Raw genomic sequence first — 26,528 nt, 5'->3', positions numbered from 1 at the left:
GACATTACATTTAAACGTGGGTTACTTAATCTGTCAAATTCAATTGTTCAGGAGAGGTTGTGAAACGTCCCGTGTACATTAAGCCTTAGAGGGTTTTCTAGATTATGCAAATTTGCAATGTGTTCCCATCCCATAAGGATGTACTCTGTTTGGTAAAGATTTCCCAACAGCGACGCAATGATTGTACATCGGGCCCTCTGCCAGTTTCATTGTATATCTGGTCCTCTGCCAGTTTATTGGGATCTTGCCAACAAGTCAATCAGTGTTTTTTTGCATTTTAGCAACATTCTTGCAGGATTTGGAAGTCAATATTTTAATTCTGCGACGGTATGATCTTGGCAAATTACATCTGATCACGGCCCGAAATTTGAAAACCACGCCCTTAAAAAGATAAAATGACTACCAACGCTAATCAATTTGTGAACAAAATCTAAGGGCCCTTTCACACATGCGGACCGTATGTCCGTATTTCATCCATCCGCTTTCGGATGAAATACGAACATACATGTATCCCCATGGGATCGCGGATGTCACTGGATGAACATCCTCCGACACCCGATCTCATCAGTCTCCGCTACGGTCCGATTCTGCAGACGGAGGAAAATCCTATTTTTCCATCCGTCTGTGGATCGGATGAACACGGACAGACAGTCCGTGTTCATCTGATCCCCCCCCCCCCCCCCCCCCCCATAGAGGAGAGCAGAGATCTGACAGGGCGGTCCGGACCTCCCTGTCATCTGCCGGCTCAACGGGGATCAACTGAGCGATCCTCGCTGATGAGAAAGGTACGGATCCTCACAGGATCCGTACATGTGAAAGGGCCCTAAAGACTATATAAGCTGAAATTGACTTAAAGCGGAAGTTCACCCAAATAAAATTTTTCTCAGAACAACTTCTTTAGACTTCTAACATGTACAGTCCGCAAATTTTTTTTTTTTTTTTTTTTTTACGCTGTACATACCTTATAATCTATCTTTTCATTCCGGCTTCCGGGTACTTCTCCCTGCGGGAGTACTAGGCGTCTCCAAGCTGAAGAGGCATGTCATCTGGGAGGTCGGATAAGGCCCCGCCCCCCGTATTGCGTAGGCGCGTCCGAGTCACAGCGTTTCCGAAAGAAGCCGAACATGCAGATCTGCTAGTCGGCTCTATACAGCTTATATATTTTTTTAAATAAGAAAGTTTTCTCCTTTACTGATTGGCACTGATAAGGCAGCACTGATGGGCACTCATGGGTGGGCACTGATAGGCGACACTGATGGTCACTGAAAGGCTGCACTGATGGGTACTTATGGGCAGCACTGATATGTGGCACTGATAGGCATCACTGATGGCACTGGCAGGCATTGGGGATGGGTACTGATTGGTAGCTGCCTGGGCACTGATTGGCATTTCCCTGGTGGTCCAGTGTGGTGGCCATCCCTGGTGGTCCTGGGCGGAATCCTGGTGGTCCTGGGCGGGCATCCGAGGGGGGCTGCACTGTCGGACGCAAGTGAGAAAAAGACCATCAACGGCTCTTCCTGTTTACATCGTGATCAGCCATGATTGGACATGGCTGATCACGTGGTAAAGAGCCTCCATAAGACTGACACACCGCACCACAGATCGCCTTGATGCCCAGTCAAGATAACTAAACTACAGCACACCCTCATTCTGCTATAGGACGGGCAGGAAGTGGTTAAGGTAAAAAACCTCCTGTGATGCAGCACCCCCCAGAGCCCCATTTTTACCTACCTGAAACCAGGCTTTCCAGTGACTGGGACTAGCACACCAGCCGGTGTCTCGGGTCCTGATTGGATAGAATGATAGCAGCGCAGCGATTGGCTCCTGCTCCTGTCAATCAAATTCAATGACACAGGGGCAAATTCTGCTGTCTGTCAATAGACGCTGCAGCAGGACACAGGAGCGCACCCGCACGAGTGCCCTGAGGGAGAGCGGCTCTCCAACGTGGCACCCCAGAAGAGGAGGATCGGGGACACTCTGTGCAAACTGCAGAGGAGGTAGGTATGACATGTTGTTTTTTAAAAAACGAACCTTTACATACCCTTTAGTATAAAAAGTTCAGTTTTTGTGTGTGTACGATTACCTTGGGCTCTTCTGGAGTCTGGGGCCCCGGGTAGCTGCCTGTTCTGCTCTTCTTATAATCTGCAACTGTTTTCCAATATTAGTTCCTACTGGACTGAAGGTATTACAATTAAAATGGCTGCTTTCTCAAAGCTGTCGGGAATTACTTTAAGGCCAAGAAGGGACGGATTAAGTTCAGCTTCCTTTCAGGAAAAAATATCCCGAGAACTTGGCCCTGCACGGACCCCCTGTGGCTTCTGTCTGGGATTACTGCATTGTCCTGAGGGGGCTTCTTTCACGTGTTCGGATGCCATGAGGCTAAACAAGTAAGACAAAGAGATATCATTGTGGGTTAGTTTTTAGTTCAAACATTTACTCCATACACTTTCAGAATTGCTCTGATAGTTCTGTTGGTTTTACTGGAACCTTGAAATCCCGTAATCTCGAGGTTTTGGTTTGTTTGTGGTTGGGGGATGAGGTGTCTGCCTGTGTTTGCACACGCTTATGATGGACATTGTGCCCTGGATATTTCTCTTGGCTCTGGTATGGTGAAATGCTGAGTTTGATTTGGCTCCTGTGTCTGGCAGCTCGCTTGACGTAGGCTTTCTTCCTTGTTTTACAGTGGCTGATGTGGCAGAAGTTGTAGGATTAGCATATGTGAACTTCGAAGCAAAAAAAAAACTTTTCATCAAATTGCTTATGTTTGAGATTCTGCTGAGTTTCTTCTTTTGATATGCCTTTGAATTGCTTCTGTTTGAATTCATATTTGTGGCTAAATACAGCAGGCTGAATTTACTAGAGTGCATGCCAATGCAGGGCAAAGTAACACTTAAATGCCCAACCTGCGACATATAATCTTAGCCCACTTTTATGTGACATTGATGGGTGCCTGATCGATCAACAAGCACCATTGCTATCACATTTGAGGAAGGGGGAGGTAGTCGCATGCCAAAGAAAAACAAAGAAAAATTCCCAGCTCTACTTGCCAGCCTGCAACAAACCAAATTGTCCAGTCTAACAATTCACAACAGGTAATAAATAGAATGGAACAAATTAAACTTTCTGAACACATTCACCATGTTCTAGCAGATACCATGCATATTTTTGATAAAAAATTGAATTAGTAGGGCTGGGAAAAAAAATCGATTTGATTTAAAAATCGAGTTGGTAGGTCAAATCGATTCATATTTTCAATATTTTTTTTTTTTTAGATTTTACTTTTTTTTTTTTCTCCCAGGACTGGCATTAAGAGTCCTCTTATTACTGGGTGCAGACCATCACAAATGACCCTCCTGTCTTGATAGCCTCTACGGGGTGTGCAGGGGAGAAGTCAGTCAGCCCCGATCCCGGGAAAGGGCCACAAGGCTGGCCGTCTCGGACTAGGCCGAAACCGCGGCCTCGCCTAAAAACTCCTGCCCGCAGCTCCGCAGGACCAGCACTAGAGTCCTCCTGCTACCGGGTGTGGACCCTCACAACTGACCCTCCTGTGTTCCTCCTGCCTTGGTGGCCCCTCCGGGGTGTGCAGGGGAGAAGTCAACCCGCCGCGATCCTGAGGCCGGCCATCGCGGACTAGGCCGAAACCGCGGCCTCGCCTATAAAACTCCTGCTCGGAGCTCTTCAGGACCGGCGCAGTGTCCTTCAAAGAAAAAAAAACGATTCGAATTGTAAATCGAGTTTTTTATAAAAAAAAATGCAGATTTTTTTTAGGGGGGGGGGGGGGGGAGAAATCACCCAGCTCTACTACTTAGGCTATTTTCTGTATTGTTCATTATGTTGATTTCTTCATGTTACCTCTGGCCTATCTCACTCTGTATATCTCTCACCAATGTTCCTTAAAGCGGTGGTTCACCCTCATTACCAACATTTTAGCATTAAATTAGGCATAGTAGCGCGAGCTACAGTATGCCTGCATTTATTTTTTTAGTCCCGTACTCACTGTGCAATCGTATAGTGTCATGGACCTTGAGATATTAAAGTGTTTCTACTTGACATATGTTACACAGGAGAGGGACATTCAATGCAAGGCTTTTGAAATGCTAAGTGGAACCAGCTTGCGAAATACCTTTTATTGTGTTCTGCAGGTTAAGAGCGGGTGTCGGAGTCAGTCCGTCTAGCTAGAACCGGGTTATTGTGTACATTGATTACCCCCTGGGGCTTCTGTCTCAATACACAAGTCTTTCTATCCAAGCTATTGGACCAATCCCTGTTGACAATTTCAAGTCCTCATTTGCATGGTCAAGGAGGACTTGAGTGAAGACTGGATATACTTTACAATTGACCAATAGGAAAGCGGTTGTTGGGAGTGGGATGTTCCAAAATTCTGTATAAAAGTGTGCTGTGTACTTGAAATAAAGAGTCCTGCTTGAACTTACATACAGCCTGCCTGGTGTTTGTTCTTAATGGGTCTGAATGGCACATAGCTGTAGTTCGGACCCCGGAACCTTGGATGACTGGACCATCAGACGCTGCAATCTGCAAGCTGACTCACTGGTAGTAAAGGAGTGTCGGGAGAGCAGGACCTGGGCGAGGAAGGATCTCGTCACATTGGTGGCAGCAGTGGGATTTGCTCTCCAGTTACTGGGACAACTCCAAACCACCACCATGAATGACCAGCTATGCAGCCTGGAGGAGAACCATGCTAAAAGACTTGCTTGAGAGCCGTGGAGGGACCGGTGGGAAGAACAAGGCCACCCTGATCATTGCGCTAGCCGAGATGGATCAGAGGGATGGTGATGCAGGACCCCGGTCAGTCGAAGACTTGTTCCAGCAGCGAGTCCAACAACGGTTGGCATTATATGGTGCTAACCCATCAGAGACGGCCATACAGAATACCATTAGAGACCTCCAGCTGCAGGAACAGAGAGCACGAGAACGGCAACAGAGAGCACGAGAACGGCAACAGAGAGCACGAGAACGGCAACAGAGAGAACGAGAGCGGCAACAGAGAGAACGAGAGCGGCAACATGAGCTGGAAATCGCCTACAAACAGCTGCTAGACTCCGCTCAGCAGCAGGATGGGGCTCCCTTTGCCTGGGACTATGAGGAAATATCAGCTGACAACGCTGAAATCCTGGCTGATGAATCAGCAGTGGAAAATCGGGAGCTTGCCATTCCCAAAGCAGAAGTGCTGGCAACAGGGCAGAGTGCTAGCAATCTCTGCCCAGCACCGGAACCAACTGTGGAGTTCCAGGGAGCCGGGGCAGTTGGCCCCCCTCCCCAGCAACAAGCTGAGGTAGTGAAGCTGTTACTCCCAGCTGAATCACTGGCAGCAGGGCAGGATGCTACTGGCTGCTGCACACCACTACAGCTTGAGCGGATATCGGTGGATGGGACTGTGGTCTCCACTCACAGCAGCCCAGCGGAAGAGCTGGCAACAGAGCAGAGTGCCCCGGGCCTCTGCTCTCAACTAACAGAAGAGGGGGTTCCTGTGGTAGTGGATGGGACTCCGATCTCCACGGACACAACCCCAGAACATGGTGCGGCACTGAGACAGGAGGATGTCGGCTTTGCTTTGCAAGCACCGGGGGATTTTTACCTAGCCTCAGTGGATGGGACTGCAGTCTCCACTGGTATACCCCAGGAATGGTGGCCAGTTGGCCCAGATTCCCAACGGCATGATGAACTGAGCCCAGCCACCCTGTCTTCTCTCCAGCGGCTGAAAGGACTCCAGGGAGAAGGGCCAGTCCAGGCCTCTCCCCAGCGGCAGGCGTGTTCTCTGAGAGAGGCAGAGATTGGCTGGGTGAGTAATGCTCTCTTTGGGACAAGGTATCTGGGGTACTGGGTGGGTACCGAAATTGGGGTCTCTCCCAGTGTTAGTCTCCTGCCAAAGGGGGAGATGTGTGACAGACCTAGCCGGGACAGGGGCTTTTGGAGAGGACTGAATGTGAGCCTCTTGCCGTCCGATTATGGGCCAGGACCTCAAAACAGGAAGGCAGATGGGTCATCCCAGCACAGTCCTGGAACTTTAAGACTACTTTTCCAACATCCTCGAGTTGACCCGTTTGGGTCCCACTGCGGCTGTTGGACTGGTTCCCAGGGGAAGTAATGTCATGGACCTTGAGATATTAAAGTGTTTCTACTTGACATATGTTACACAGGAGAGGGACATTCAATGCAAGGCTTTTGAAATGCTAAGTGGAACCAGCTTGCGAAATACCTTTTATTGTGTTCTGCAGGTTAAGAGCGGGTGTCGGAGTCAGTCCGTCTAGCTAGAACCGGGTTATTGTGTACATTGATTACCCCCTGGGGCTTCTGTCTCAATACACAAGTCTTTCTATCCAAGCTATTGGACCAATCCCTGTTGACAATTTCAAGTCCTCATTTGCATGGTCAAGGAGGACTTGAGTGAAGACTGGATATACTTTACAATTGACCAATAGGAAAGCGGTTGTTGGGAGTGGGATGTTCCAAAATTCTGTATAAAAGTGTGCTGTGTACTTGAAATAAAGAGTCCTGCTTGAACTTACATACAGCCTGCCTGGTGTTTGTTCTTAATGGGTCTGAATGGCACATAGCTGTAGTTCGGACCCCGGAACCTTGGATGACTGGACCATCAGACGCTGCAATCTGCAAGCTGACTCACTGGTAGTAGAGGAGTGTCGGGAGAGCAGGACCTGGGCGAGGAAGGATCTCGTCACATATAGATAAGATTCCGACTCCCCGCGGGGAATTGGCGTTCCTATCCAGAGGGAGGATGATTGACGGTCGGCTATGGCACGTCACGCTCCCCGAAGATAGCCGGAGTAGGTCTCGGCTCTTCACGGCGCCTGCGCACAGACTATGCGCAGGCGTCGTGAAGCGCCAAGTCCTATTTCGGCTATTTCCGGAGAAGCGTGACGCGCCATAGCCGGCCGTCAATCATGCTCCCTCTGGATAGGAACGCCCATTCCCCGCGGGGAGTCGGAATCTTATCTATACGATTGCACAGTGAGTACGGGGCTAAAAAAATAAATGCAGGCATACTGTAGCTCACGCTACTATGCCTAATTTAATGCTAGAAAAAAAAAATGTTTTATTAGGGTGAACCCCCTCTTTAAGAGCCAGTTCACACTGGGGTGGCACGACTTCGGGGGCGACTCGGCAAGGCCATGCAAGTCGCCCCCAAAGTCGTACAAGAACCTTTTTCTAAGTCGGAGCGACTATTAGAACGGTTCTGGTGAATAGAATGGGACGCGACTTGTCAGGCGGCTGAGTCGCCTGACGAGTCGCCCCAGTGTGAACTGGCTCTATATTTAAGTGTATTGCATTATTACCTTTTCACATAATAAAATAGTTTGTAAACAAAAAACTTGGGTTTAGTTTCCAAATTCATGCATAAGCTGAAAATGCCACAACAAGGCTCCCCAATATTATCTGCAGGGCAGGTATGCCTGGAGGAAGCCTACCCCTTCCTAACACCCCATTCACACCTGAACATTTTGTAGATTAAAACCTGAAGCTACAAAACGCTGGAGGGGAAGAAATCTATTATTCTCTATGGAGATGGTTCACATATCCACTCCAAAACGCCTGAAGCCAGAAGTTCCAAAACGCCTGAAGCTCAAACAAGTTCTGGGACCTTTTTTTAGGCAGATTTGGGCGTTTTTCTGCTTTTAACATTGGTGACCCTAGACCTGTCCAAAAATGCGGTAAAACACACCGCAAAAATCGCGGAAAACGCTACGCACAGGTATGAATGCAGCCTAAAGGCAGAGGGCTATGCTGGACACTTTTCAAATAGCACAGTAGCCATGAAGGTGTCCAGTGCGCTCCCTCACCAAATAACCAACGTTCCAAATGGAGTGGGCGCCTTTAAGACATACCTGCCCTCAATCTATGCATTATTATATATGTGCTCCTACTATGGAGGCTCACAAAATGATGTAGAGTTAGGACTGCAGATTATAATGGGGTGCCTTGTCACCTGGACTCTGCAGCTTTACACATGTTTTTGAAAATGTGTGCAAACTAAACCCTTGTTTTTAACATAAACTCTTAGACTGGACAATTTGGTTTGTTGCAGGCTGGCAGGTAAGATGAGCTGGGAATTTTTTCTTTGTTTCGGTTTGACATGCGTCGCCCTTCCATGTGCTCCTTGCTGTTTAAGGTCAATTATAGGTTGGCCGGTTGTTTGTAGAGTTAGTCACATGCTTCCCAAGCCCAGAAGTACCAGGTAGAAAGACAGTTGGTGAAAGAAGGGTGAGTATGGGCTGCTGGTGGGGCTGACATTAATTATGCATGGCAATACATAGGTTTGTTTGTGGAGGCCTTCCCAGAAGAGTTGAAGCTGTTATCGCTGCAAAGGGTTGACCAACTCAATATTGAACCCTACGGAATAAGACTGGGATGCCATTAAAGTTCATGTGCGTGTAAAGGCAGATGTCCCAGTACTTTTGACAATATAGTGTATAATTACAAACTACCATATTTATTGGGATATAGCGCGCACCCCTAAAGTTGCCCAAAATTCCTGTGGAAAAAAGATTTTTTGTACTTACAGTTTTGGTGTCTTGCGCGGCGGCCTCGTCGGGTCCGGCGTCCGTCTACTGCTTCGGGTGTCCTCTTCGTCGGGTCCGGCGTCCTTCTGCAGCGTCCTCCCCGCTCGTTTTCCGCGCCGAGTTTGAATACTGCGCCGACATATACCGAGCACAGTACACTCGTGTATGGTCGGGCAGGCTCGGCTACTCTCGCGCTGACGTCCTGTACGTCCAGGACGTCAGCGCGAGAGGAGCCGAGACTGCCCGACTATACACAAGTGTACTGCGCTCGGTATATGTCGGCGCAGTATTCAAACTCGGCACGGGAAAGCGGGTATCGGCGTATATCGTGCACCCACGATTTTGCCCTGATTTTCAGGGCAAAAAAGTGCGCGGTATACGCCGATAAATACGGTAAACATTGAACCCTTTTTTTTTTTTTTTTTTTTTTTTTTTTTTTTTAACCTTTCCAGATTTTGATAGAATCTTTTACATAAAGACATTCATGACTATACTTTCCTTTTATAGCACCCTTCAAAGCTCTGTTACAGCTTGTATTTTGGCTCTCCTAGCTCACATGTGAATTCCGCAACTTTTGAGTCTTTCTGAATTGGAACTGGGACAAAGTCTAGAGTGTAGAGCAGACTTCCTGAATGGTGGCGTCTCTACAGTCCAATGTATCAGCTACAGCCGATCTGTACTGGGAGCCTCATAACCTAGATACACCGGCTGTAGAAAAGAATGAATAATTGCCATTATGTGTGGGCCCTGCTTTCATTTACATAACAATTGCGCTGCCTTGCGAATGGCCTTGTGTCCCACATACACTGCCCACTAAAGATTAGCCGAGTACGCTGGGATTCCAAGTACTCCAGCAGCTCGGAAAGCAGGAATTCTAGGCAGTGGGTAAAATGGCTAAGGCTATCCAGTTTATACTTATGTCAGAAAGTCCATTTATATATATGTGTTATACAAAAAAGTGATAAGAATCTCGACATGTGTACCTCAATAATGTGAGATGCGCGAGAAGTGAAAAAACTCATATGTTTAGCATAGGAAAGTGAATAAATAAAGTGTTTTATTATGTCTTGAAGCATGTCTTGAAGCAAGGACAAAATCGTGTGGGCAAAACAACAAGTCGCATTATACGTTATAATGTAGCAGAGTATGAGTTTACATGTATTTTCACATTTTTTACATTTATTCACTCATACTCTGCTACATTATAACGTATAATGCGACTTGTTGTTTTGCCCACACAATTTTGTCCTTGCTTCAAGACAAAATGACATCACATGCTCCACGATAAGGATCCACATGTTTTATGTAGCATAACATAATAAAACACTTTATTCACTTTCCCATGCTAAACATATGAGTTTTTTCACTTCTCGCGCATCTCACATTATTGAGGTACACATGTCGAGATTCTTATCACTTTTTTGTATAACGCATATATATATACATAAATATTTACTTATATCTTTTCACCATGACACATTATTATTCACATATTTTTTTCAAACCCACATGTATACTTATTACTCCCTTTTCTTGGGCCACACGTATATATTATTATGTTTCTATTGTCATTTCATTTTATACTTATTTTTATGCATAATTATGTCATTCTTTGGGAACATTTATTGTTGCCCTGTACAATGCATATATATATTTTTGTTATTTTACATGCAAGGTTGTTGTGTGTGTGTGTGTGTGTGTGTGTGTGTGTGTGTATTCTTTTTCACTTTATCCTCTGCCCCCCCCCCCCCCCCCGCATGTGTTTTGCATAACGGCAATTTGCCGGAGCCAATCAGATGCTGGGCGGGTCAAATTGGGAATAAACCATTGTGTGTGTGTGTGTGTGTATATATTGGTTACTTTTTATTTTCATTTGTAGCTATGACTAAGCATTGATATCCAATGCGAAACGCGTCAGCTGTTTTTCCCACTGTGTGCTGATACCTGTAGTGCATTTTTCCTTTACCCAATAAAGGGCACGTCTTTTTAAGAAATTGGAGTGCGGCTGTCCATATCTTTCCTCTTTTGCATAGTATCACTTTAAGAGCACCTTTAAGTAGAGCTAAAGGCAAAACTTTTCCCCCATTATGATAGAGGAATTGAAGTTTGCAACCCACCCGTCAGGTTTTTTTTTTTCAGCTGTGTCCCATTGGGTAGATTTTCGTTCACTTCCTGTTCCATATTTACAACAGGAAATCGTTGCAAAGTGAAGGAAATTCCTGGTAGTCAACATGCTTACCAGAACTAGTGTTCTCATTGTAAAATATCGAATTCTGTTTTGATAACCGCACAAAAATTGTGATTTTCTTTCACTTTGCTTTTGGTGATAAGACAAGAATCGAGAGGGTGCATCAACCAAACTGATACATAACAGAAATAAAAACCTGACAGGTGTTCTAATCCTTCTCCACTAAAAGCGGTTGTAAAGGCAGTTATTTTAATTTTTTTCCTAAAACAATAAACGTTTTACGACAGTGTATATATAATATGTTCAAACAGTGAGGTTTAAATTTAAATCATATATAAACAGCGCTAATGTGTGTATGACCCACACAAGTGAACCAAAAAGATTTAGATAAATAAGTAAATAAATAGACCAATTGAAAGAACCCGTGGGTAAATAAAGTGTTCAAAAACAAAAACAGTTCATAAGTGTTGAAAAAACGAGGAAAAAACGTTTTTTCTCTTTCTCAAATCTGAAATCTTCAAAGAAATCTTCCACCACACCCGATGTGCAAAGTGAATCCTCCACCAATAAAATTGGCTCGTGTTTCGGCACAAAAGCATGTAAACGTTTTTCAAACCATTAAGTAGACTTCCAAATCCAACAATGTGATGGATGAGATCCTCATAAATAACGAAGAAAGCATATAATAGTGTGATAATGTAAAAGAGGTTTAATAACACACCACATAAAATCTGCAAAGTTACACTCACAAAAGTAACTGAATTCAAACTCGTGAATCAAAACAAAGCAGAACTTCTTCAATATTCGTATGGCTGATGAACTACGGTCACGGCGGACCTATGTAAACAGCCGGATGTTTCTCACCACTCCATCTGCACTGTGCTTGTAACCCACGTTGGTAGAAAAAAATCTCAATCGCTGGTCACTAGCGAGGTATAACATGCGGAGGCCTCCCACGTTGGTTCAAATGATCAAAGGTCCAAACTGTAGCCACGCCCCGACATGTTTCGTCATAAAATTGACTTGATCATGGGATTGGCTACATGTGACTAAAGAGTTCTTTAAGTATCCTGTAGTACACTTCATCTAAAATGCTTCACCTGTGGCGGACCGAGTTGTCCAATCAGGCGACTCAACCGCAAGGCGTCAGCCTATGTGCGTCGCGCTCGTCATTCGGTGCGTCCTGCCAATCGCATGGCTTGACGTTTTGGGCGGACATGCACCGTTGGGTCGCGCGATATAAGGGCAGAAGTGCCCACATCGCATACCTCAATGGAGCGCACGCAAATCTACCAGAGCGTGTGGATCCGCCCAGTGAACGGGACGTCATGCGTCAGAGATTCCAATGGTATATGTGTCATCTAGACACATTGATTGGCTGGCTCTAGTTCAACCCATTAACTGGAAACGCCACACGAAGGGCAAATGTAAAGTACAAAGTACCACACTGAGGCGGGAGTGTTATAGCTAGATAAATAATCTGTCAAGTATCGCTACCGATGTTATTCAGCCAGACAAATACCTCGGATAACTGATCAAATATAGCAATAAAAACTTTGGTAGCAATTGTAAAGTCATATTACAATCACATGCAATAAACTTAATAGCAGCAAAATACATAAAAAATGGAATGGTTAAAATAGATATGACAATGAATGCTTTTGTGCCAAAACACGAGAGTGTCAGGCAACTCGTTCTGGTGAGTTGCCAATTTTATTGGTGGAGGATTCACTTTGCACATCGGGTGTGGTGGAAGATTTCTTTGCAGATTTCAGATTTGAGAAAGAGAAAAAAAGTTTTTTCCTCGTTTTTTTTCAACACTTATGAACTGTTTTTGAACACTTTATTTACCCACGGGTTCTTTCAATTGGTCTATTTATTTATTTACCTATTTATCTAAACCTTTTTGGTTCACTTGTGTGGGTCATACACACATTAGCGCTGTTTATATATGATTTAAATTTAAACCTCACTGTTTGAACATATTATATATACACTGTCACATTTACCTTATTTAAAACGGCAGCTGTGAACTTCTGCTTTTACTCATTCCTTAGCGCAGAGGTGGGAGTCACTAGGGCGCGATTACTGTGATCACCATTTTTTTTGAATAAACGTTTTACACTTACCTGCTCTGTGCGTCCTCAAACCTCCTCTACTGGGGACCCCTGCCAGTGATCTTAGTTCCTCCTCTTCTGTGTCTGCCCCTATAGCAAGCGTCTATGGGGGCACACATGCAGGCCTAATCCCAAGCCGTGCAGCTGTCCTATTGAGAAAGCGCAGCATAATTTGTGCATGCGCGATAGGAAACCAGCCATGAAGCCGCAAGGCTTTACTGCCGGTTTCCTTTAGCGAAGATGGCGGGGGCGACAGTACCCGAGAGCCGATTTAGGAATCTGATCCGGTGGGGGAGGCAGAGGTTCCACCACTCACGCAAGAAGATTCTTAAATCGAGTCTCACAGGGTGCTGCTGCCACTGCCGTCTAGGCTAAGGGAGACCGGCAGTAAAGCCTTGCGGCGTCATAGCTGGTTTCCTACCGCGCATGCGCAAATTGTGCTGTGCTTTCTTAATGGGCCAGCTGCAGGGGCATTGCCCTCCACTAGTGAGGACACCGCTGGATGCCTGGACAGATAAGTACCCTAATAGTAAATGTCAGAAGCTACAGCATCTTTAGCTGCTGAATTTTAATTGACTTTGGGGGGGGGGGCGTAACTTGTCTTTTATGCAGAAAATGCCTTTTGGCTGCAGCACCGATTAGTGTATTCTGAATGGGGAGGGGGGGGTCCCCACAGTCGGACTACAATAGCGAAGCGAGGGAATTTGCCGCTTCCTCATTGCTTATGTGGATGTGCAAGTCGGTAAAAAATGTTTTTCTTTTCGACCCGCTCTTTGAACGAAAAAGAACTGTCTGTGTATACCTAGCTTTAACAAAGCACAAGGTGCCTCCTTTTGGCTGTGGTGCCTGGAAGAAGTGTATGAATCACAGCAGTGACTGGAAAGAATTGCGGATCTATTGGCACAAGAAACTGTATGTGTATTTCACCTTCGTATTTACCTAGGTTGACACCTCAACTACTGGAACTGCTGTCTGACTAGAACATAGTACAGGACAAACTTGGCTTTGATTTCCTCAGATTTCTCAGTATTTGCCCACCCTCATCCTGTATACCAGGGCTTTACATATTTGCTTGGAATCTAGAAGCCAGCTAAAAAAGTTGAGAGTCAGGAACGCGCACCGTCCCGGCTGAGCTCGCGTGCAGAAGCAAACGCATACGTGAGTAGCGCCCACATATGAAAACGGTGTTCAAACCACACATGTGAGGTATCGCCGCGATTGGTAGAGCGAGAGCAATAATTCTAGCCCTAGACGACCTCTGTAACTCAAAACATGCAACCTGTAGAATTTTTTGAAGGGTAAAAGTTTGTCGCCATTCCACGAGCGGACACAATTTTGACGTGTGACATGTTGGGTATAAATTTACTTGGCATAACATTATCTTTCAGAATATAAAAACAAATTGGGCTAACTTTACTGGTGTCTTATTTTTTTAATAAAAAAAAAGTGTATTTTTTCCCAAAAAAGTGCGCTTGTAAGACCGCTGTGCAAATACAGTGTGACCGCAATTTTACGTTCTAGGGTGTTAGAAAAAAAAATATATATAATGTTTGGGGGTTCTAATTGGAGGGAAGGAGATGGCAGTGAAAACAGACATGGGAAGCTCCATTAGCATTGCTGGTTGTCTTGTCATACCAACGGCCACCACAAGATGGCGCTAGATCACAGAAGGATGCCTAGGCCTGCAGAAGGCCGGAAAGCCGCGACCTCAATTACCGGCCGGTGCGTCCTGACACGATCGTGCTGCGGGGGCGCACGGAGACACAAGATATCCCAGCTGTGCCAGGTCGCTAATTCTAGTCGCAATTATGACCTGGTGCCCGGGGTTTGTCGAACCTTGCTGTATACCCTCAATGTGAACAGAGGGAGCTTGATTCCTCGAGAGCCAAGCCAACAGTTTACCTGTCTGGTCCCCCTGATCAAACACTTTGGGATTGGTGAAGAAGGATTTTATGGGAGGCCTCCACTCTAATGCCTCGTACACACCACCGGTTTTCCGGACGGAAAACTGCAAAGAGATTTTTTTGCCGGGAATCCCGGTGGTGTGTATGCTCCTTGCAGTTTTTCCGACGGGAAAACTGCCCAAAAAACGCTGGACAAAAGAAAAATATGAACCAGCTCTCTTTTTTTCCAGCCGGCTGACTTTTGCCTGGCGGTTTTTGCCAGTTTTCCTATGGGAAAAACTGCAATGTAGCATATACACGGCCAGGATTCCCAGCCAAAGCTCCAGTTTTCCTGTCGAAAAAAAAAAACAGCCGTGTGTAGGGGGAAAGACTGCCCGAGCAGGCTCTCGGCTTTCCCCTCGGGATTTCCGACGGTATCTTTTCCCACTGGAAAATCCCACACGTGTGTATGGGGCAAAAGTTGAGAAACATATCCTGGTAAACTGTCCTATCCAGAGAGGCATACTATTATTATTATATATAGCTCCAACAGGTTACGCAGTGCTTTACAATGTAAAAGGGAGACCGTACAGTTACAATACAAGAGGGTTAAGAGGGCTCTACTCATAAGAGCTTACAATCTAAAAGGGTGGCTAAAGTGATACAGAAGGTTGTAACTGGGAGGGGAAAGTGAGCTGATGGAAGCAATAAAAGATTAGTTGGAGGTGTGATGGGCTTCCCTAAAAGGATGAGTTTTCAGGGATTGCCTAAAGGCAGCCAGAGTAGGAGATAGCCTTACAGATTGAGGTAGAAAGTTCCAGAGGATGGGAGCGGCTCTGGAGAAGTCCTAGAGACAAGCATGGGAGGAGGAGACAAGGGAGTTTGAGAGCCATTTATGATTGAGGTTACCCAACCCCCAATTTTCTCCTAATTTCTCTGTTCTCTGTCATTACCCCACATTGATCAATAAACCTTGACTTAGAACTTGGTACATATTTTATCACCACTGCAGCAGCTGACCCAATCAGCTTGTTAGATTTTCGTCACTCATGAATGGGATCCCAAGCTACCTTTTTTTTTTTTTTTTTTTTTTTTTCTACATCTGGTACACTGATTCTTTCCCAGAGCATGCAAGCATTATACCTAAAGGTGCTGCTCTTTATTCCTATGAATCCACACCTAATCCGATGGGTGGTAGAGTTGACCTCTAGAAGGGCTTTGTGGCAGTTATTAACTATAAAGTAATGGAGCTACTTTTTCATAATGTCCGGTCTCTGTGTGTACACATTAACAATTGTGTCTGCATAAATAGTGGAAACTGTCCCAGGGCAAGGTCTGTAAAGGTGAGTTCCTGTCTGCACTCTAATTTGTAATCTTTACGGCCAAGATACCAAGGAGAAGTCTTGGGTTGGAGGGGTAAGTCGTGGGTTGGAGGGGTAAGTCGTGGGTTGGAGGGGTAAGTCGTGGGTTGGAGGGGTAAGTCGTGGGTTGGAGGGGTAAGTCGTGGGTTGGAGGGGTAAGTCGTGGGTTGGAGGGGTAAGTCGTGGGTTGGAGGGGTATCGATTATGAAATCCTAATGGTTGGCATCTAATTGGTTTTCCATTTTTAAGTACAAGTTCATTGTACTATAAAATTCTTTCTTTTCACCTAAGGGTGGGTGTAAATGGTGACCCGATACTGGCTCCAAGCTTTTATATGATGCAACATCTACTTAAAGCTGAAACTTCTCCTGTATAATCCCATTCCTTGGCATTGGGTGAGTAAAATACTCAATATTTCACTCGCAGTGCTCTTCCTGCTTCCTTGTTCCTTGCAAAAGCTCCAAAAAAAGTCAAGGCACGGCGTCCTGCCAACATCTCTACATAAAGCTGTCAGATTCATGCTGGTCATACATGTAATAAACAATAAAATAATCTTTGAAAAATCTTTCAACTAAAAAGATCATTCAACACAAGAAAAGATTAAATTCTATCAGTGTGGATGGATCTTTCCTTTTTGAATAAAACAATTGGTGATCAAAATGATCACTAAAGTGATTGTAAACCCTCAATTTGTAAACAAACCATTCAGTTTAAAATGGTAATGAAAGGCAAAACCTTTGTGTGTAGATATAAAGAAAACATATATAAAAAAAAAAAAAACATAATAATAAAAAAAAAATTCCTTTTCTTTCACATCCCTCTGTTCTCAGCTGCATACGAGCCATGGGAGAAGAAACAGCAGAACATTGCTTTTCCCAGTGGAAGGCTGTGTGGTAAATGGGGGCGGGGGAAGGGGGGGTGTCCAGGACAAGTCTGATCATTGGAGGAGAGTTTACTTAAGAGCCGGTTCACACTGGGGCAGGGGATCATTCAGCCTCATAGGACAGTCAGAGGAGAATGAAAGTTCCTCCTACAAGCTTTAACCAGTGCTCGGCCAGACACTGATAGAAGTCACAAGACTGCTGATGAGAAAAGGTATTTTAGCAGTTTATATTTTCTAAAATAATTGCATTTCCATGTTCTGTGTACTGTGGAAGACCAGATATAGTGAATGCAGGGTCCTGGGTTTAGTAACACTTTAAGCCTTGCCTACCTGGTAGGAAGTTCTGCTAGACTTTGATACTCGCCCACTCAGAGGATCCAGCGCTGTCCAGCTAAGAGCTTGGTCCCCGCCCACCATGTTTCCCTGTGACGTCATCGCCAGGCCGCCAGCTGTTCCGGGTTCAGCCAACATGTCCTTTCACTGACGCACTGACAGACCCGCCCTCTCCTCCTTTCCTCAATGAAATGATGTACATATCGCAGGAGGCACAGCAGGCAGTGTGCGTGTCATTTACCTAAGGTGAATGATGTACATGACGAGGTTGGGCTGACTTTCTAAATAAAAACAGTAAGAAAAAAAAAAGGTGTGAGGCTGAAGGCCTCATGCACATTGGACGTTATAAAAACACCAGTATCTTTAACTGTAGAATGGCGTGGGTTTTTGCAGCATTTTTTAGCTTTTGCGGGTTTATAACGTTTATGAGCGTTTTTGAGTCATGAGCTTTTGTGGGGGTATAGTTTCGCTAATACATTTCAAATAGCCAGTGTTTTTCATTATTTCGGAGCATTTTTCAAAGTTAAAGCATTTTTTCCAGCTGAAAAATTCCTATTCAAACCCACTAGTTCTGGATTTTTTTTTTCCATTCCGAAAACGCCCCTGCTATGTACTTCATACAAGTACATGGTACAGCAGGCACATATCGGGACTATGAAATGTTGGGTTTACATATTCTTCAAGTTGACTTCCAAAAGATGCAAAGTAGTGTGTTTTTTTTTTTTTTTTTTTTTTTTTTTAGAAGAATTGTATCTTTACGTATGTGGAGGGCATTAGACATTTTTCTCAGAGGCTTTTAAGGCTGCATTCACACCTGAGCGTAGGTCGTTCGGGCGTTTTTTGCGCGTATTCATGTTTATTTGCGCGTTTGCATACAGCGTCGTCCGACGTTTTTGTACTTCGACGTTTTTTTATTTTAGCCAATATGAAAAATTATCATCTTTACATCACTTGTTGCTATTTTGGTAGATTTTTTTTATCTTCTGCCTGGGTGAAATGTTCTATTGATTAAATCGACAAAACGCCCGTAGCAAACGCTCGTTGTCGCGCTAGTCGCTTGAATCGAGCGTTTCCATTACTTTCTATGGGAAATGGAAACGCTCAAAAAAGCCCAAACCGCCCGATAGAGCTTTCGGCGTCGGGCGTTTTGGAGTGGAGATGTGAACCATCTTCATAGGGAATAATGTATTTTTTCCCCTCTAGTGTTTTTGAGCATCGCGCTTCAGGCGTCAAAGCGCTCAGGTGTGAATGCAGCCTAAGGCTGCATTCACACCTAGACGTATGTTACCGCGGCGTATTTTGCCGTGACAAATTGCGGCGTTTTGTCCCGCGATTTGCCGCGACAAAATGCGGTAAAATACGCTGCGGTAACATACACAGGAGGGGTGACAACATTGTCGGCTATGGCCGAACGCCGAAAGCCGCCTGAAAAAAAGGTCCGGGACTTGTTTTCAGGCGGCAGACGTTCGGCGTGGAGATGTGAACCATCTCCATAGCCGACAATGTAAACTCACCCCTCCAGCGTATCAGGGGCTGCTGCGGCGTCGCGCTACAGGCGTATATACGCCTAGGTGTGAATGGGCACTAAAAGGTCAGCCTCTCCAAAACTAAATCAGTGCTGCATTGATTTTTATGAGTCCCTCTGCAAAGATAATGTAAACTGATGGGTGTCCATACATGGCTGGAAAGCATCGATGTCGTAATTGTGGACATGATAAATTTCTTTGAAAATGAAAAAAAACAAAAAAACGTTACTGGTGCCACATCTTATCTTATCTTCGGCCACAAATATTTTTTCTCTCACTTTCCGTTCTTGTGACTCTTTTACCAGGAATAGGGAGTGCGGTCATCATCGGGTCCGGAAAGGACAGACGGCATGTAATAACCATTGGCAACATTTTCTAAGCCTTCCTCATTCTCTTTCTGCTTCATATCTGTTTTTGTACTTGAGTACAAAGCAGTGTGTTGGGCTTTTTTATCGATTCACTCTTCCCTGTCCTGTTAATTATTAAACGAATCCTAAGACCGTGAAGGGATTTTGCTGATCCACATGTCTATATCGCTTAAAGACTTTGAACTTCCATAAAACTTCTCTGATTTTGGGGCAATATACGTGAATTAGTACTAAAGTAAATTCCTGCGTTGAACTTAACTCTGCTGACATCAGTTAAAGCATATCTAAATCTAAAAATAATAATGTCATATTGCAGGTTATCAGTCTTTGGCTGTGGTGGCTGCTTTTTTTTTTTTTTTTTTTCCTTTCTTTTTTTTTTTTTTTTTTGTTTATTTTAACCTGGCAATCATGCTAGTAAAACATTTTCGATCCTAGAATGTTAACGCTCACCCCCTGCCCCATTTCAATTACACATGGAAAGGGGCTCCTGTAGATCCCAGAAAATAGTTGGCAAAGGTGATAACAGGAAGCCACGTGGATTCAGGTTTTCTGGCAGGATGGACAGGTGTTTTGTGTATTTGCAGATAATGTTCTTGGTTTTGAAGCCCCAGGAATGTAATAAAAACAACGCGCTTTGAGTGGAGCAAATGCCCCGCTCGTAGACGTCTTCACCCTTGTGATCATGAGAAGGAAGTGTCACCAGCACACCAGGATCTCAAATATTGGGTCCAAAACTTTAATCACATAGTATCAAAAAATAAAAGCGATGTTTCGGAGCCACACAGGACCCCTTCATCAGGCATGTGACAAATTGGGATACAAACAGTCCACTATTTAAAGAACCATTCACCAATCCGTGCAAAGAGGAAATGGCCCCCAGCCTGCCCCCTGACATCAATGACATCATATCCCATCCATAAACCTGTGTGTTTGCTTCCTATTTATATAAAACAGCCATGAGGCTGTCATGACCTCTTTGGCCAGAGTGGATCATACTAAAATTAATCCTATTTGCACAGAGAACTAACCTGCAATTGCAGCCTTGTCAAGCATGTCTGTTCCTTTCCTTAACCACTTAAGCCCCGGACCAATATGCAGCCTAAAGACCCAAGGGGTTTTTACAGTTCGGGACTGCGTCGCTTTAACAGACAATTGCGCGGTCGTGCGACGTGGCTCCCAAACAAAATTGGCGTCCTTTTTTCCCCACAAATAGAGCTTTCTTTTGGTGGTATTTGATCACATCTGCGGTTTTTAGTTTTTGCGCTATAAACAAAAATAGAGCAACAATTTTGAAAAAAAAGCAATATTTTTTACTTTTTGCTGTAATAAATATCCCCCAAAAACATATATAAAAACATTTTTTTTCCTCAGTTTAGGCCGATACGTATTCTTCTACCTATTTTTAGTAAAAAAAATCGCAATAAGCGTTTATCGATTGGTTTGCGCAAAATTTATAGTGTTTACAAAATAGGGGATAGTTTTATTGCATTTTTATTTTTTTTTATTTTTTTACTACTAATGGCGGCGATCAGCAATTTTTTTCGTGACTGCGACATTATGGCGGACACTTCGGACAATTTTGACACATTTTTGGGACCATTGTCATTTTCACAGCAAAAAATGCATTTAAATTGCATTCTTTATTGTGAAAATGACAGTTGCAGTTTGGGAGTTAACCACAGGCGGCGCTGTAGGAGTTAGGGATCACTGTGTATGTGTTTACAACTGTTTGGGGGTGTGGCTGTAGGAATGACGTCATCGATCGTGTCTTCCCTATAAAGGGAATGACGCGATCGATGCGCCGCCATAGTGAAGGACGGGGAAGCCGTGTTTACACACGGCTCTCCTCGTTCTTCAGCTCCGGGGAGCGATCGCGACGGAGCGGCTATAAACAAATAGCCGCGCCGTGGTCCCGGATCGCTCCCCGAGCGGACCCGACCTCCGCATGTAGCGGGGGGGGTCCCGATCGGACCCCCCACCCGCTAATAGGGGAGGACGTACCCATACGCCCATGTGCCTGTACGTGCCATATTGTGGACGTATATGTACATGGGCTGGTCCTTAAGTGGTTAATTGTGTACTTCCACCTGGCCATTTACTACCATTGCTAGGTGACTGTTAGACCCGGTTCACACTGGGGCGACACATCAGGCGGTTCAGCCGCCTGACGAGTCGCGTCCCATTCAATGCAATGGAACCGTTCTAATAGGAGCGACGCAAGTCGCTCCGACTTAGAAAAAGGTTCATGCATGACTTTGAGGGCGGCTCTGGGCGACCTGCATTGACTTCTATACAGAAGTCGTTTTGCAAATCGCCTCTGAAGTCGTCCTCAAGACGACTTGTAGAGTTGCCCCCGAAGTCGTGCCACTGCAGTGTGAACCGACTCATAGGGGCCTGCCTTTCACCCTTGCGATGACACCAAGGCCTCCCCCATAGACTGGAGTGTGGCAGACCCGACCAGGACAGGGGCTTTTGGAGAGGACTAGGGGCAAGCCTGATTATGGCTCATGGAGAGAGCAGATCATTCTCTAATGATGGACAACAATGTGGTGAACGCTGAGAGCACAAGGCTTGGAGTAATTATCTGAATAAGGACAATAAAGCTTGCCCTCTGGAGTGGATGGAAGGTGTAATATTAATCTTGTACAGGTTAATGGTCAGAGGAAATATGGTGGCCCTCTTGCAGATTGGTTTGGAGAGGCTCCTCACTTGGGACAGAAATGTTTATCAACAATATCCCTTTGAGATCTATTCCACCTTTTCAGACTACTGGAACATTGTATGAGTTTGTCTGTTGTAGCCTGTTGCTGGCCAGTCTGAGGTGGGATGGGAATCCCTGTTTGTTATGTGTGTCTCTCCCATTGTGTGCCTCCTAGGTGTAAATTCCCATTGTTAATTGAGTCATCTATTGTTTTTGTCTGTTTGCTAATTTGGCTAACTTTTGGAGTGTCCTATGATTTGATTAGCCTTGTGTTAACTCTGCCTCATTATCTAAACCATTGTGTGATGTTTTGGGTAAACATTTGGTTTTGTTGTTCATGAGGTGATTGGCCTACTTATGAAGTGTATAAAAACCTGTATTTCTGTTCAATAAAGGGTAATTTCTTTGGTTCTACCTCAACATCTTGTAAATGTGTAAAAACAAAAATACAGATCAAATTTCATTAGGGATTCTAGTCAAACTACCACTCAAAGGGGATCACAAACCATCTCACCAATAAGGTGGAGTCTTTTAACCACTATACTACCAGCCGCCGTCGACGGCGACAAGGTAGCTCCGTTATTCTGACAGGACATCATATGACGTCCTTGTCTTTTTAAAGCTGCTAGGGGGCGCGCGCACCCGTTGCGTTACTGGGAACACAACACGATGCGCGTGCCCGACGTCCTGTCAGGGAGAGGAGACCGATGCTGTGTCCCTTGTACATAGGGACACAGATCAGTCACCCCCCTCCCCCTACAGTTAGAATCACTCACTAGGCTACACATTTAACCCCTTCCCTGCCCCCTAGTGGTTAACCCCTTTCCTGACAGTCACATTTATACAGTAATCAATGCATATTTATAGCACTGTTCACTGTATAAATGTGAATGGTCCCAAAAATGTGTCAAAGGTGTCCGATGTGTCCGCTATAATGTCGCAGTCCCAATAAAAATCGCAGATCGCCGCCATTCCTAGTAAAAAAAAATCATAATTATGTCCCCTATTTTGTAGGAGCTATAACTTTTGTGCAAAACGGTCACTATACGGTTATTGCGATTATTTTTTTTTTTTTTTTTTTTTTCCCGTTTTTTTTTTTTTTTCTTACTAAAAATATGTAGAAGAATACGTTATCGTATATCGGCCTAAACTGAGAATTTTTTTTTTTTTTTTTTTTTTAAATGGGATATTTATTATAGCAAAAAGTAAAAAATATTTAGCCAGATTCAGGTAGATCGGCGCATCTTTGTGCCGGCGTAACACAGCTCATATGCGCTACTCCGACGTAACCTAGAGAGGCAAGTACAGTATTAACAAAGCACTTGCTCCCAACGTTGCGCCGGCGTAACGTAAATTTGAAGGCGTAAGCCGGCGTAAGTGTAAGTGGGTGTGACCTTATGCTAATGATGGCCTGAGCGTGGAGCCCGGCGTAACATCAACGGAGCATGCGCAATGACGTGGACGTATGATCGCTTCCCTGTGCGCATGCTCACAACTACGCTGGCGCAACTTCCTGGGATACGCCGGCCCACCGGCTTACGCCGAGCGCATAAATACGCCCAGACATGTGCCCGTCCAACGCAAATATACATCCTGCTTTTTCCCCCCCTGAGCAAGGTACTTTTGCTGTGCGATGGCTGCTGAAGATTCTGTGAAGGACAGGAGGAAGAAGAACTTCTCGCCAGAGGAGAAGGCAGTCCTCTTCTCTGCCATAGAGAGGTTTTGACGTCTTCCTCCATGGTGCCCAGAGTCGCGAGACCAGCCGGGCCAGGAAACGGGTCATCCTGGAGACCATCGCAAGTGATGTCAGTGCCCTTGGCAATGAGTCCCGGACCGCCAAGGACATTTAAAAAAAAAAAATCATGACCTAAGGCGCCAGGTTCAGGATAAGGTGGCCACCATCAGGAAGCACCAGAGGGGCACGGGTGGCGGACCACCATGTGAGGTGAGCTTGATCCCGGAGGAGGAGGTGATTGCCCGGTGTCTGGAGAGGGAGCAGTTGGAGGGCATGGAGGGCTTTGATTCCCTTGATCAGGCCTCGAGGACAGGAAAGTTTGTTGTCTGGGGGACCTACAGCTGGGAAGTACCGATTTTTCAAAGCCAGGCACCCCTTCCATAGACTCCCATGTTAAATGTCAGTCTAGGCATGGACACAGTGAGGCATGCACATGGACACAGTGAGGCACAGTAAGGCATGCAGATGGACACCCTAGGCTACTCAAGTCAATAAGTTTTCCCATTTTTTTGTGGTAAAATTGGGTGCCTCGACTTATACTCGAGTATATACAGTAAATGCTTTCACTAGACATTCACTTACAGTAAATTCATCACTGCCATTAAACACGTGGACCTTGAAGATTTTACTGTACCTGCCAGTGAATGCCAGATTTGCTACTTAATAAATATGCCAGTAAGATAGTAATATGTACATTGTAATCCTTTATATCAAATGTACACAAAAGCGTGCACACTGATCTAGTGCATTGTTGCGTCAAATTTTATTTCAATTGAACTACGTCCCTGTGGGGAGACGCTGTGAACGTTCACAGCGTCACCCCGCAGGGATGTAGTCCCAAGGGAGGGAGCGAGCACGCTGACTAACCCCCAGCCAGAACGGCTCGGATGATAGGGGCAAGCTTGCTGAGGAGGAACAGGAAGTGAGAAATGCAGACAAAGAAAACAATGAAAACATTTAGAAGGGAAATCGAAGGAAATCGAAGGAAAAGGTAAGTGAACCAACAATGCACTAGCTTAAAGGAACCTATTTAGAAAAAAAAAAAAAAACCTTTACAACCCCTTTAAGCTTGCTTGCCAGATGCAAGGAATCTGCACAGCACCCCCCTCTCAACCCATTCTCAGTAAAGATCACCCCCACAGCACAGACTCCCCATCCCTCTCCACCAGTACTGACCCTCCTCCCTCCAGTACAAACCCACCATCCCGAAAAGCACAGAGTGCAGGAATCAGAAGTTATCGTACAGAATTTGGAGGTTAGGTCATTGGAAAGTAAGGTGCCATGCTTTCGGTAGCTGTTTAGCATCTCCGAGCCTGGTCTGGATCGGGACTTCCATATAGTTGTAACAGCGTAGACCTGTTATTGCTAAAGAGGAAGGTTCAGGGAGGGCATTATAGCAGGATGAAAATGTCCCAGGACTTTGGAAAGTTCATATAAAGTAGCTATGTCATGATGATTGGCTCTCTGGGCTGACGTGAAGAAACAATGTTTGCACTGCAGTAAAATGGCATTGTTCCCTAAGTGTTTTTAATGTATATGCTTTATCTGTGTGTTTTTATGCTGTTCTTTCTATCTACACTGTTATATACCTTATTCCCTAGTTAGATAAGTACAGTATTAGTTTCTTATTGGTTAGGCTGTAACATTCTATTGTAGCAAAGTACAGTATGTGTAAAAGGGATAGTGTATATAACGCATGATCACACCCAGCACTGGACGTTTATGATAATAAGGACAGATACGCATCCGAGAAGGTACTGTGCATTAGTAAAGTTTTATATATGTGTTTGTTTAGCTAGCTAACTTTTTTAATTTATGTGCAAAATCCAGTGATTTACATGTATATGAGCTGTCGGTACAGTGTACTGGCGGAGCCTCTGCAGGACCCCGCCTCTGTACACAGGACAGCGGGAGTAGGGGACAATGCAGGACAGTCCTGCACAATCTGGGATTGTTGGAAGCTATGGTTTTAAATACAGTTCTGACTTGATAAAAAAAATTCTGACTTGCTAGAAATTAAGGATAGCAGCATTTTTAGCGACTTTAACCTGTTTGAATACACTTTTTTTGTTGGAGAAATGTCTGTCTGATCAATTGTGCTTGTTCCGGGTTAGTGACGCAGAAAACATTGAAAGCAGATACAGCTGGACAACTTGCATTTTCAAAACGCAATCTCCATAGCTGTTGTACAGAATGCTTTGAAAAGTTTCATTTTCTGGTCGTATGGTTGGCTCACTAAAGCCACGATCGGACTTCCATCCGTGGATTTTTGTCCGAAGGGGCGTTGGCCGTGAACTTGGCATGCGTACACAAGGCAGAACATTTTCAGCCAACATTCACCAAATAACGTGTTTTTTTTAGCTCTTTACCGACACCCTTTGGACAACTTCTGCTTTTGTTCTCTGATGTTTAGCATTGGCTCTGAGCATATGTGTTTGTACTTTGGATTTTAGTCCGATGGACTTGGGTACACACGATCGGATAATCCGACGTAAAACATTTGTTGTCGGAAAGTTTGAGAGCATGCACAGCGAACATTTGTTGGCGGAAATTCCAACATCAATTGTTCGATGTCCTGAGAAGGGGGGGGTCACTGTCCTGAGAAGGGGGGTCACTGTACTGAGAGGGGGGGGGTCTCTGTACTAAGAGGGGGGGGGTCTGCACCGAGGGGGTACTATAGTTGGTGGGGGGGGAGGAGATGTGGATATTACAGTGGGGGAGATTTTTTTATTTTTTTTTGCCGATCCGAAAAATGATCTGATCCGTGACTCCTGATCCGAGGAACGATCCGAACCGTGAGTTTTTTGATCCGTTGCACCCCTAGCTGCTGACTTTTATTTTTTCCTGAAGGAGCCTGGAGCTCCGCTTTAATAATGTTGGATAAAAGAGGACCAAC

At 44.9% G+C, this 26,528-nt stretch overlaps 1 protein-coding gene across 5 annotated transcripts in view; it reads left to right on the top strand.

Moving 5' to 3' along the window:
- SLC31A1 (solute carrier family 31 member 1) overlaps nucleotides 1–26,528 on the top strand; it is an 80,353-nt gene that overhangs the window by 23,486 nt on the left and 30,339 nt on the right. Inside the window, exon 1 of one of the 5 annotated variants that reach the window (XM_040324333.1) lies at nucleotides 25,303–25,386. The exons of the other annotated variants lie outside the window; for them this stretch is intronic. The gene's annotated coding sequence lies outside the window, so the exon portion shown is untranslated. Of the gene's footprint in view, nucleotides 1–25,302; nucleotides 25,387–26,528 lie in introns of those variants that run through there. 5 annotated transcript variants of the gene reach the window in all.

The sequence above is a fragment of the Rana temporaria genome, chromosome 9 (assembly GCF_905171775.1).
Source record: "Rana temporaria chromosome 9, aRanTem1.1, whole genome shotgun sequence".
In the NCBI taxonomy this organism is placed as follows: Eukaryota; Metazoa; Chordata; class Amphibia; order Anura; family Ranidae; genus Rana; species Rana temporaria.
Note: the sequence above shows the minus strand (reverse complement) of the source record. Positions and strands in the feature narration are given on the sequence as shown.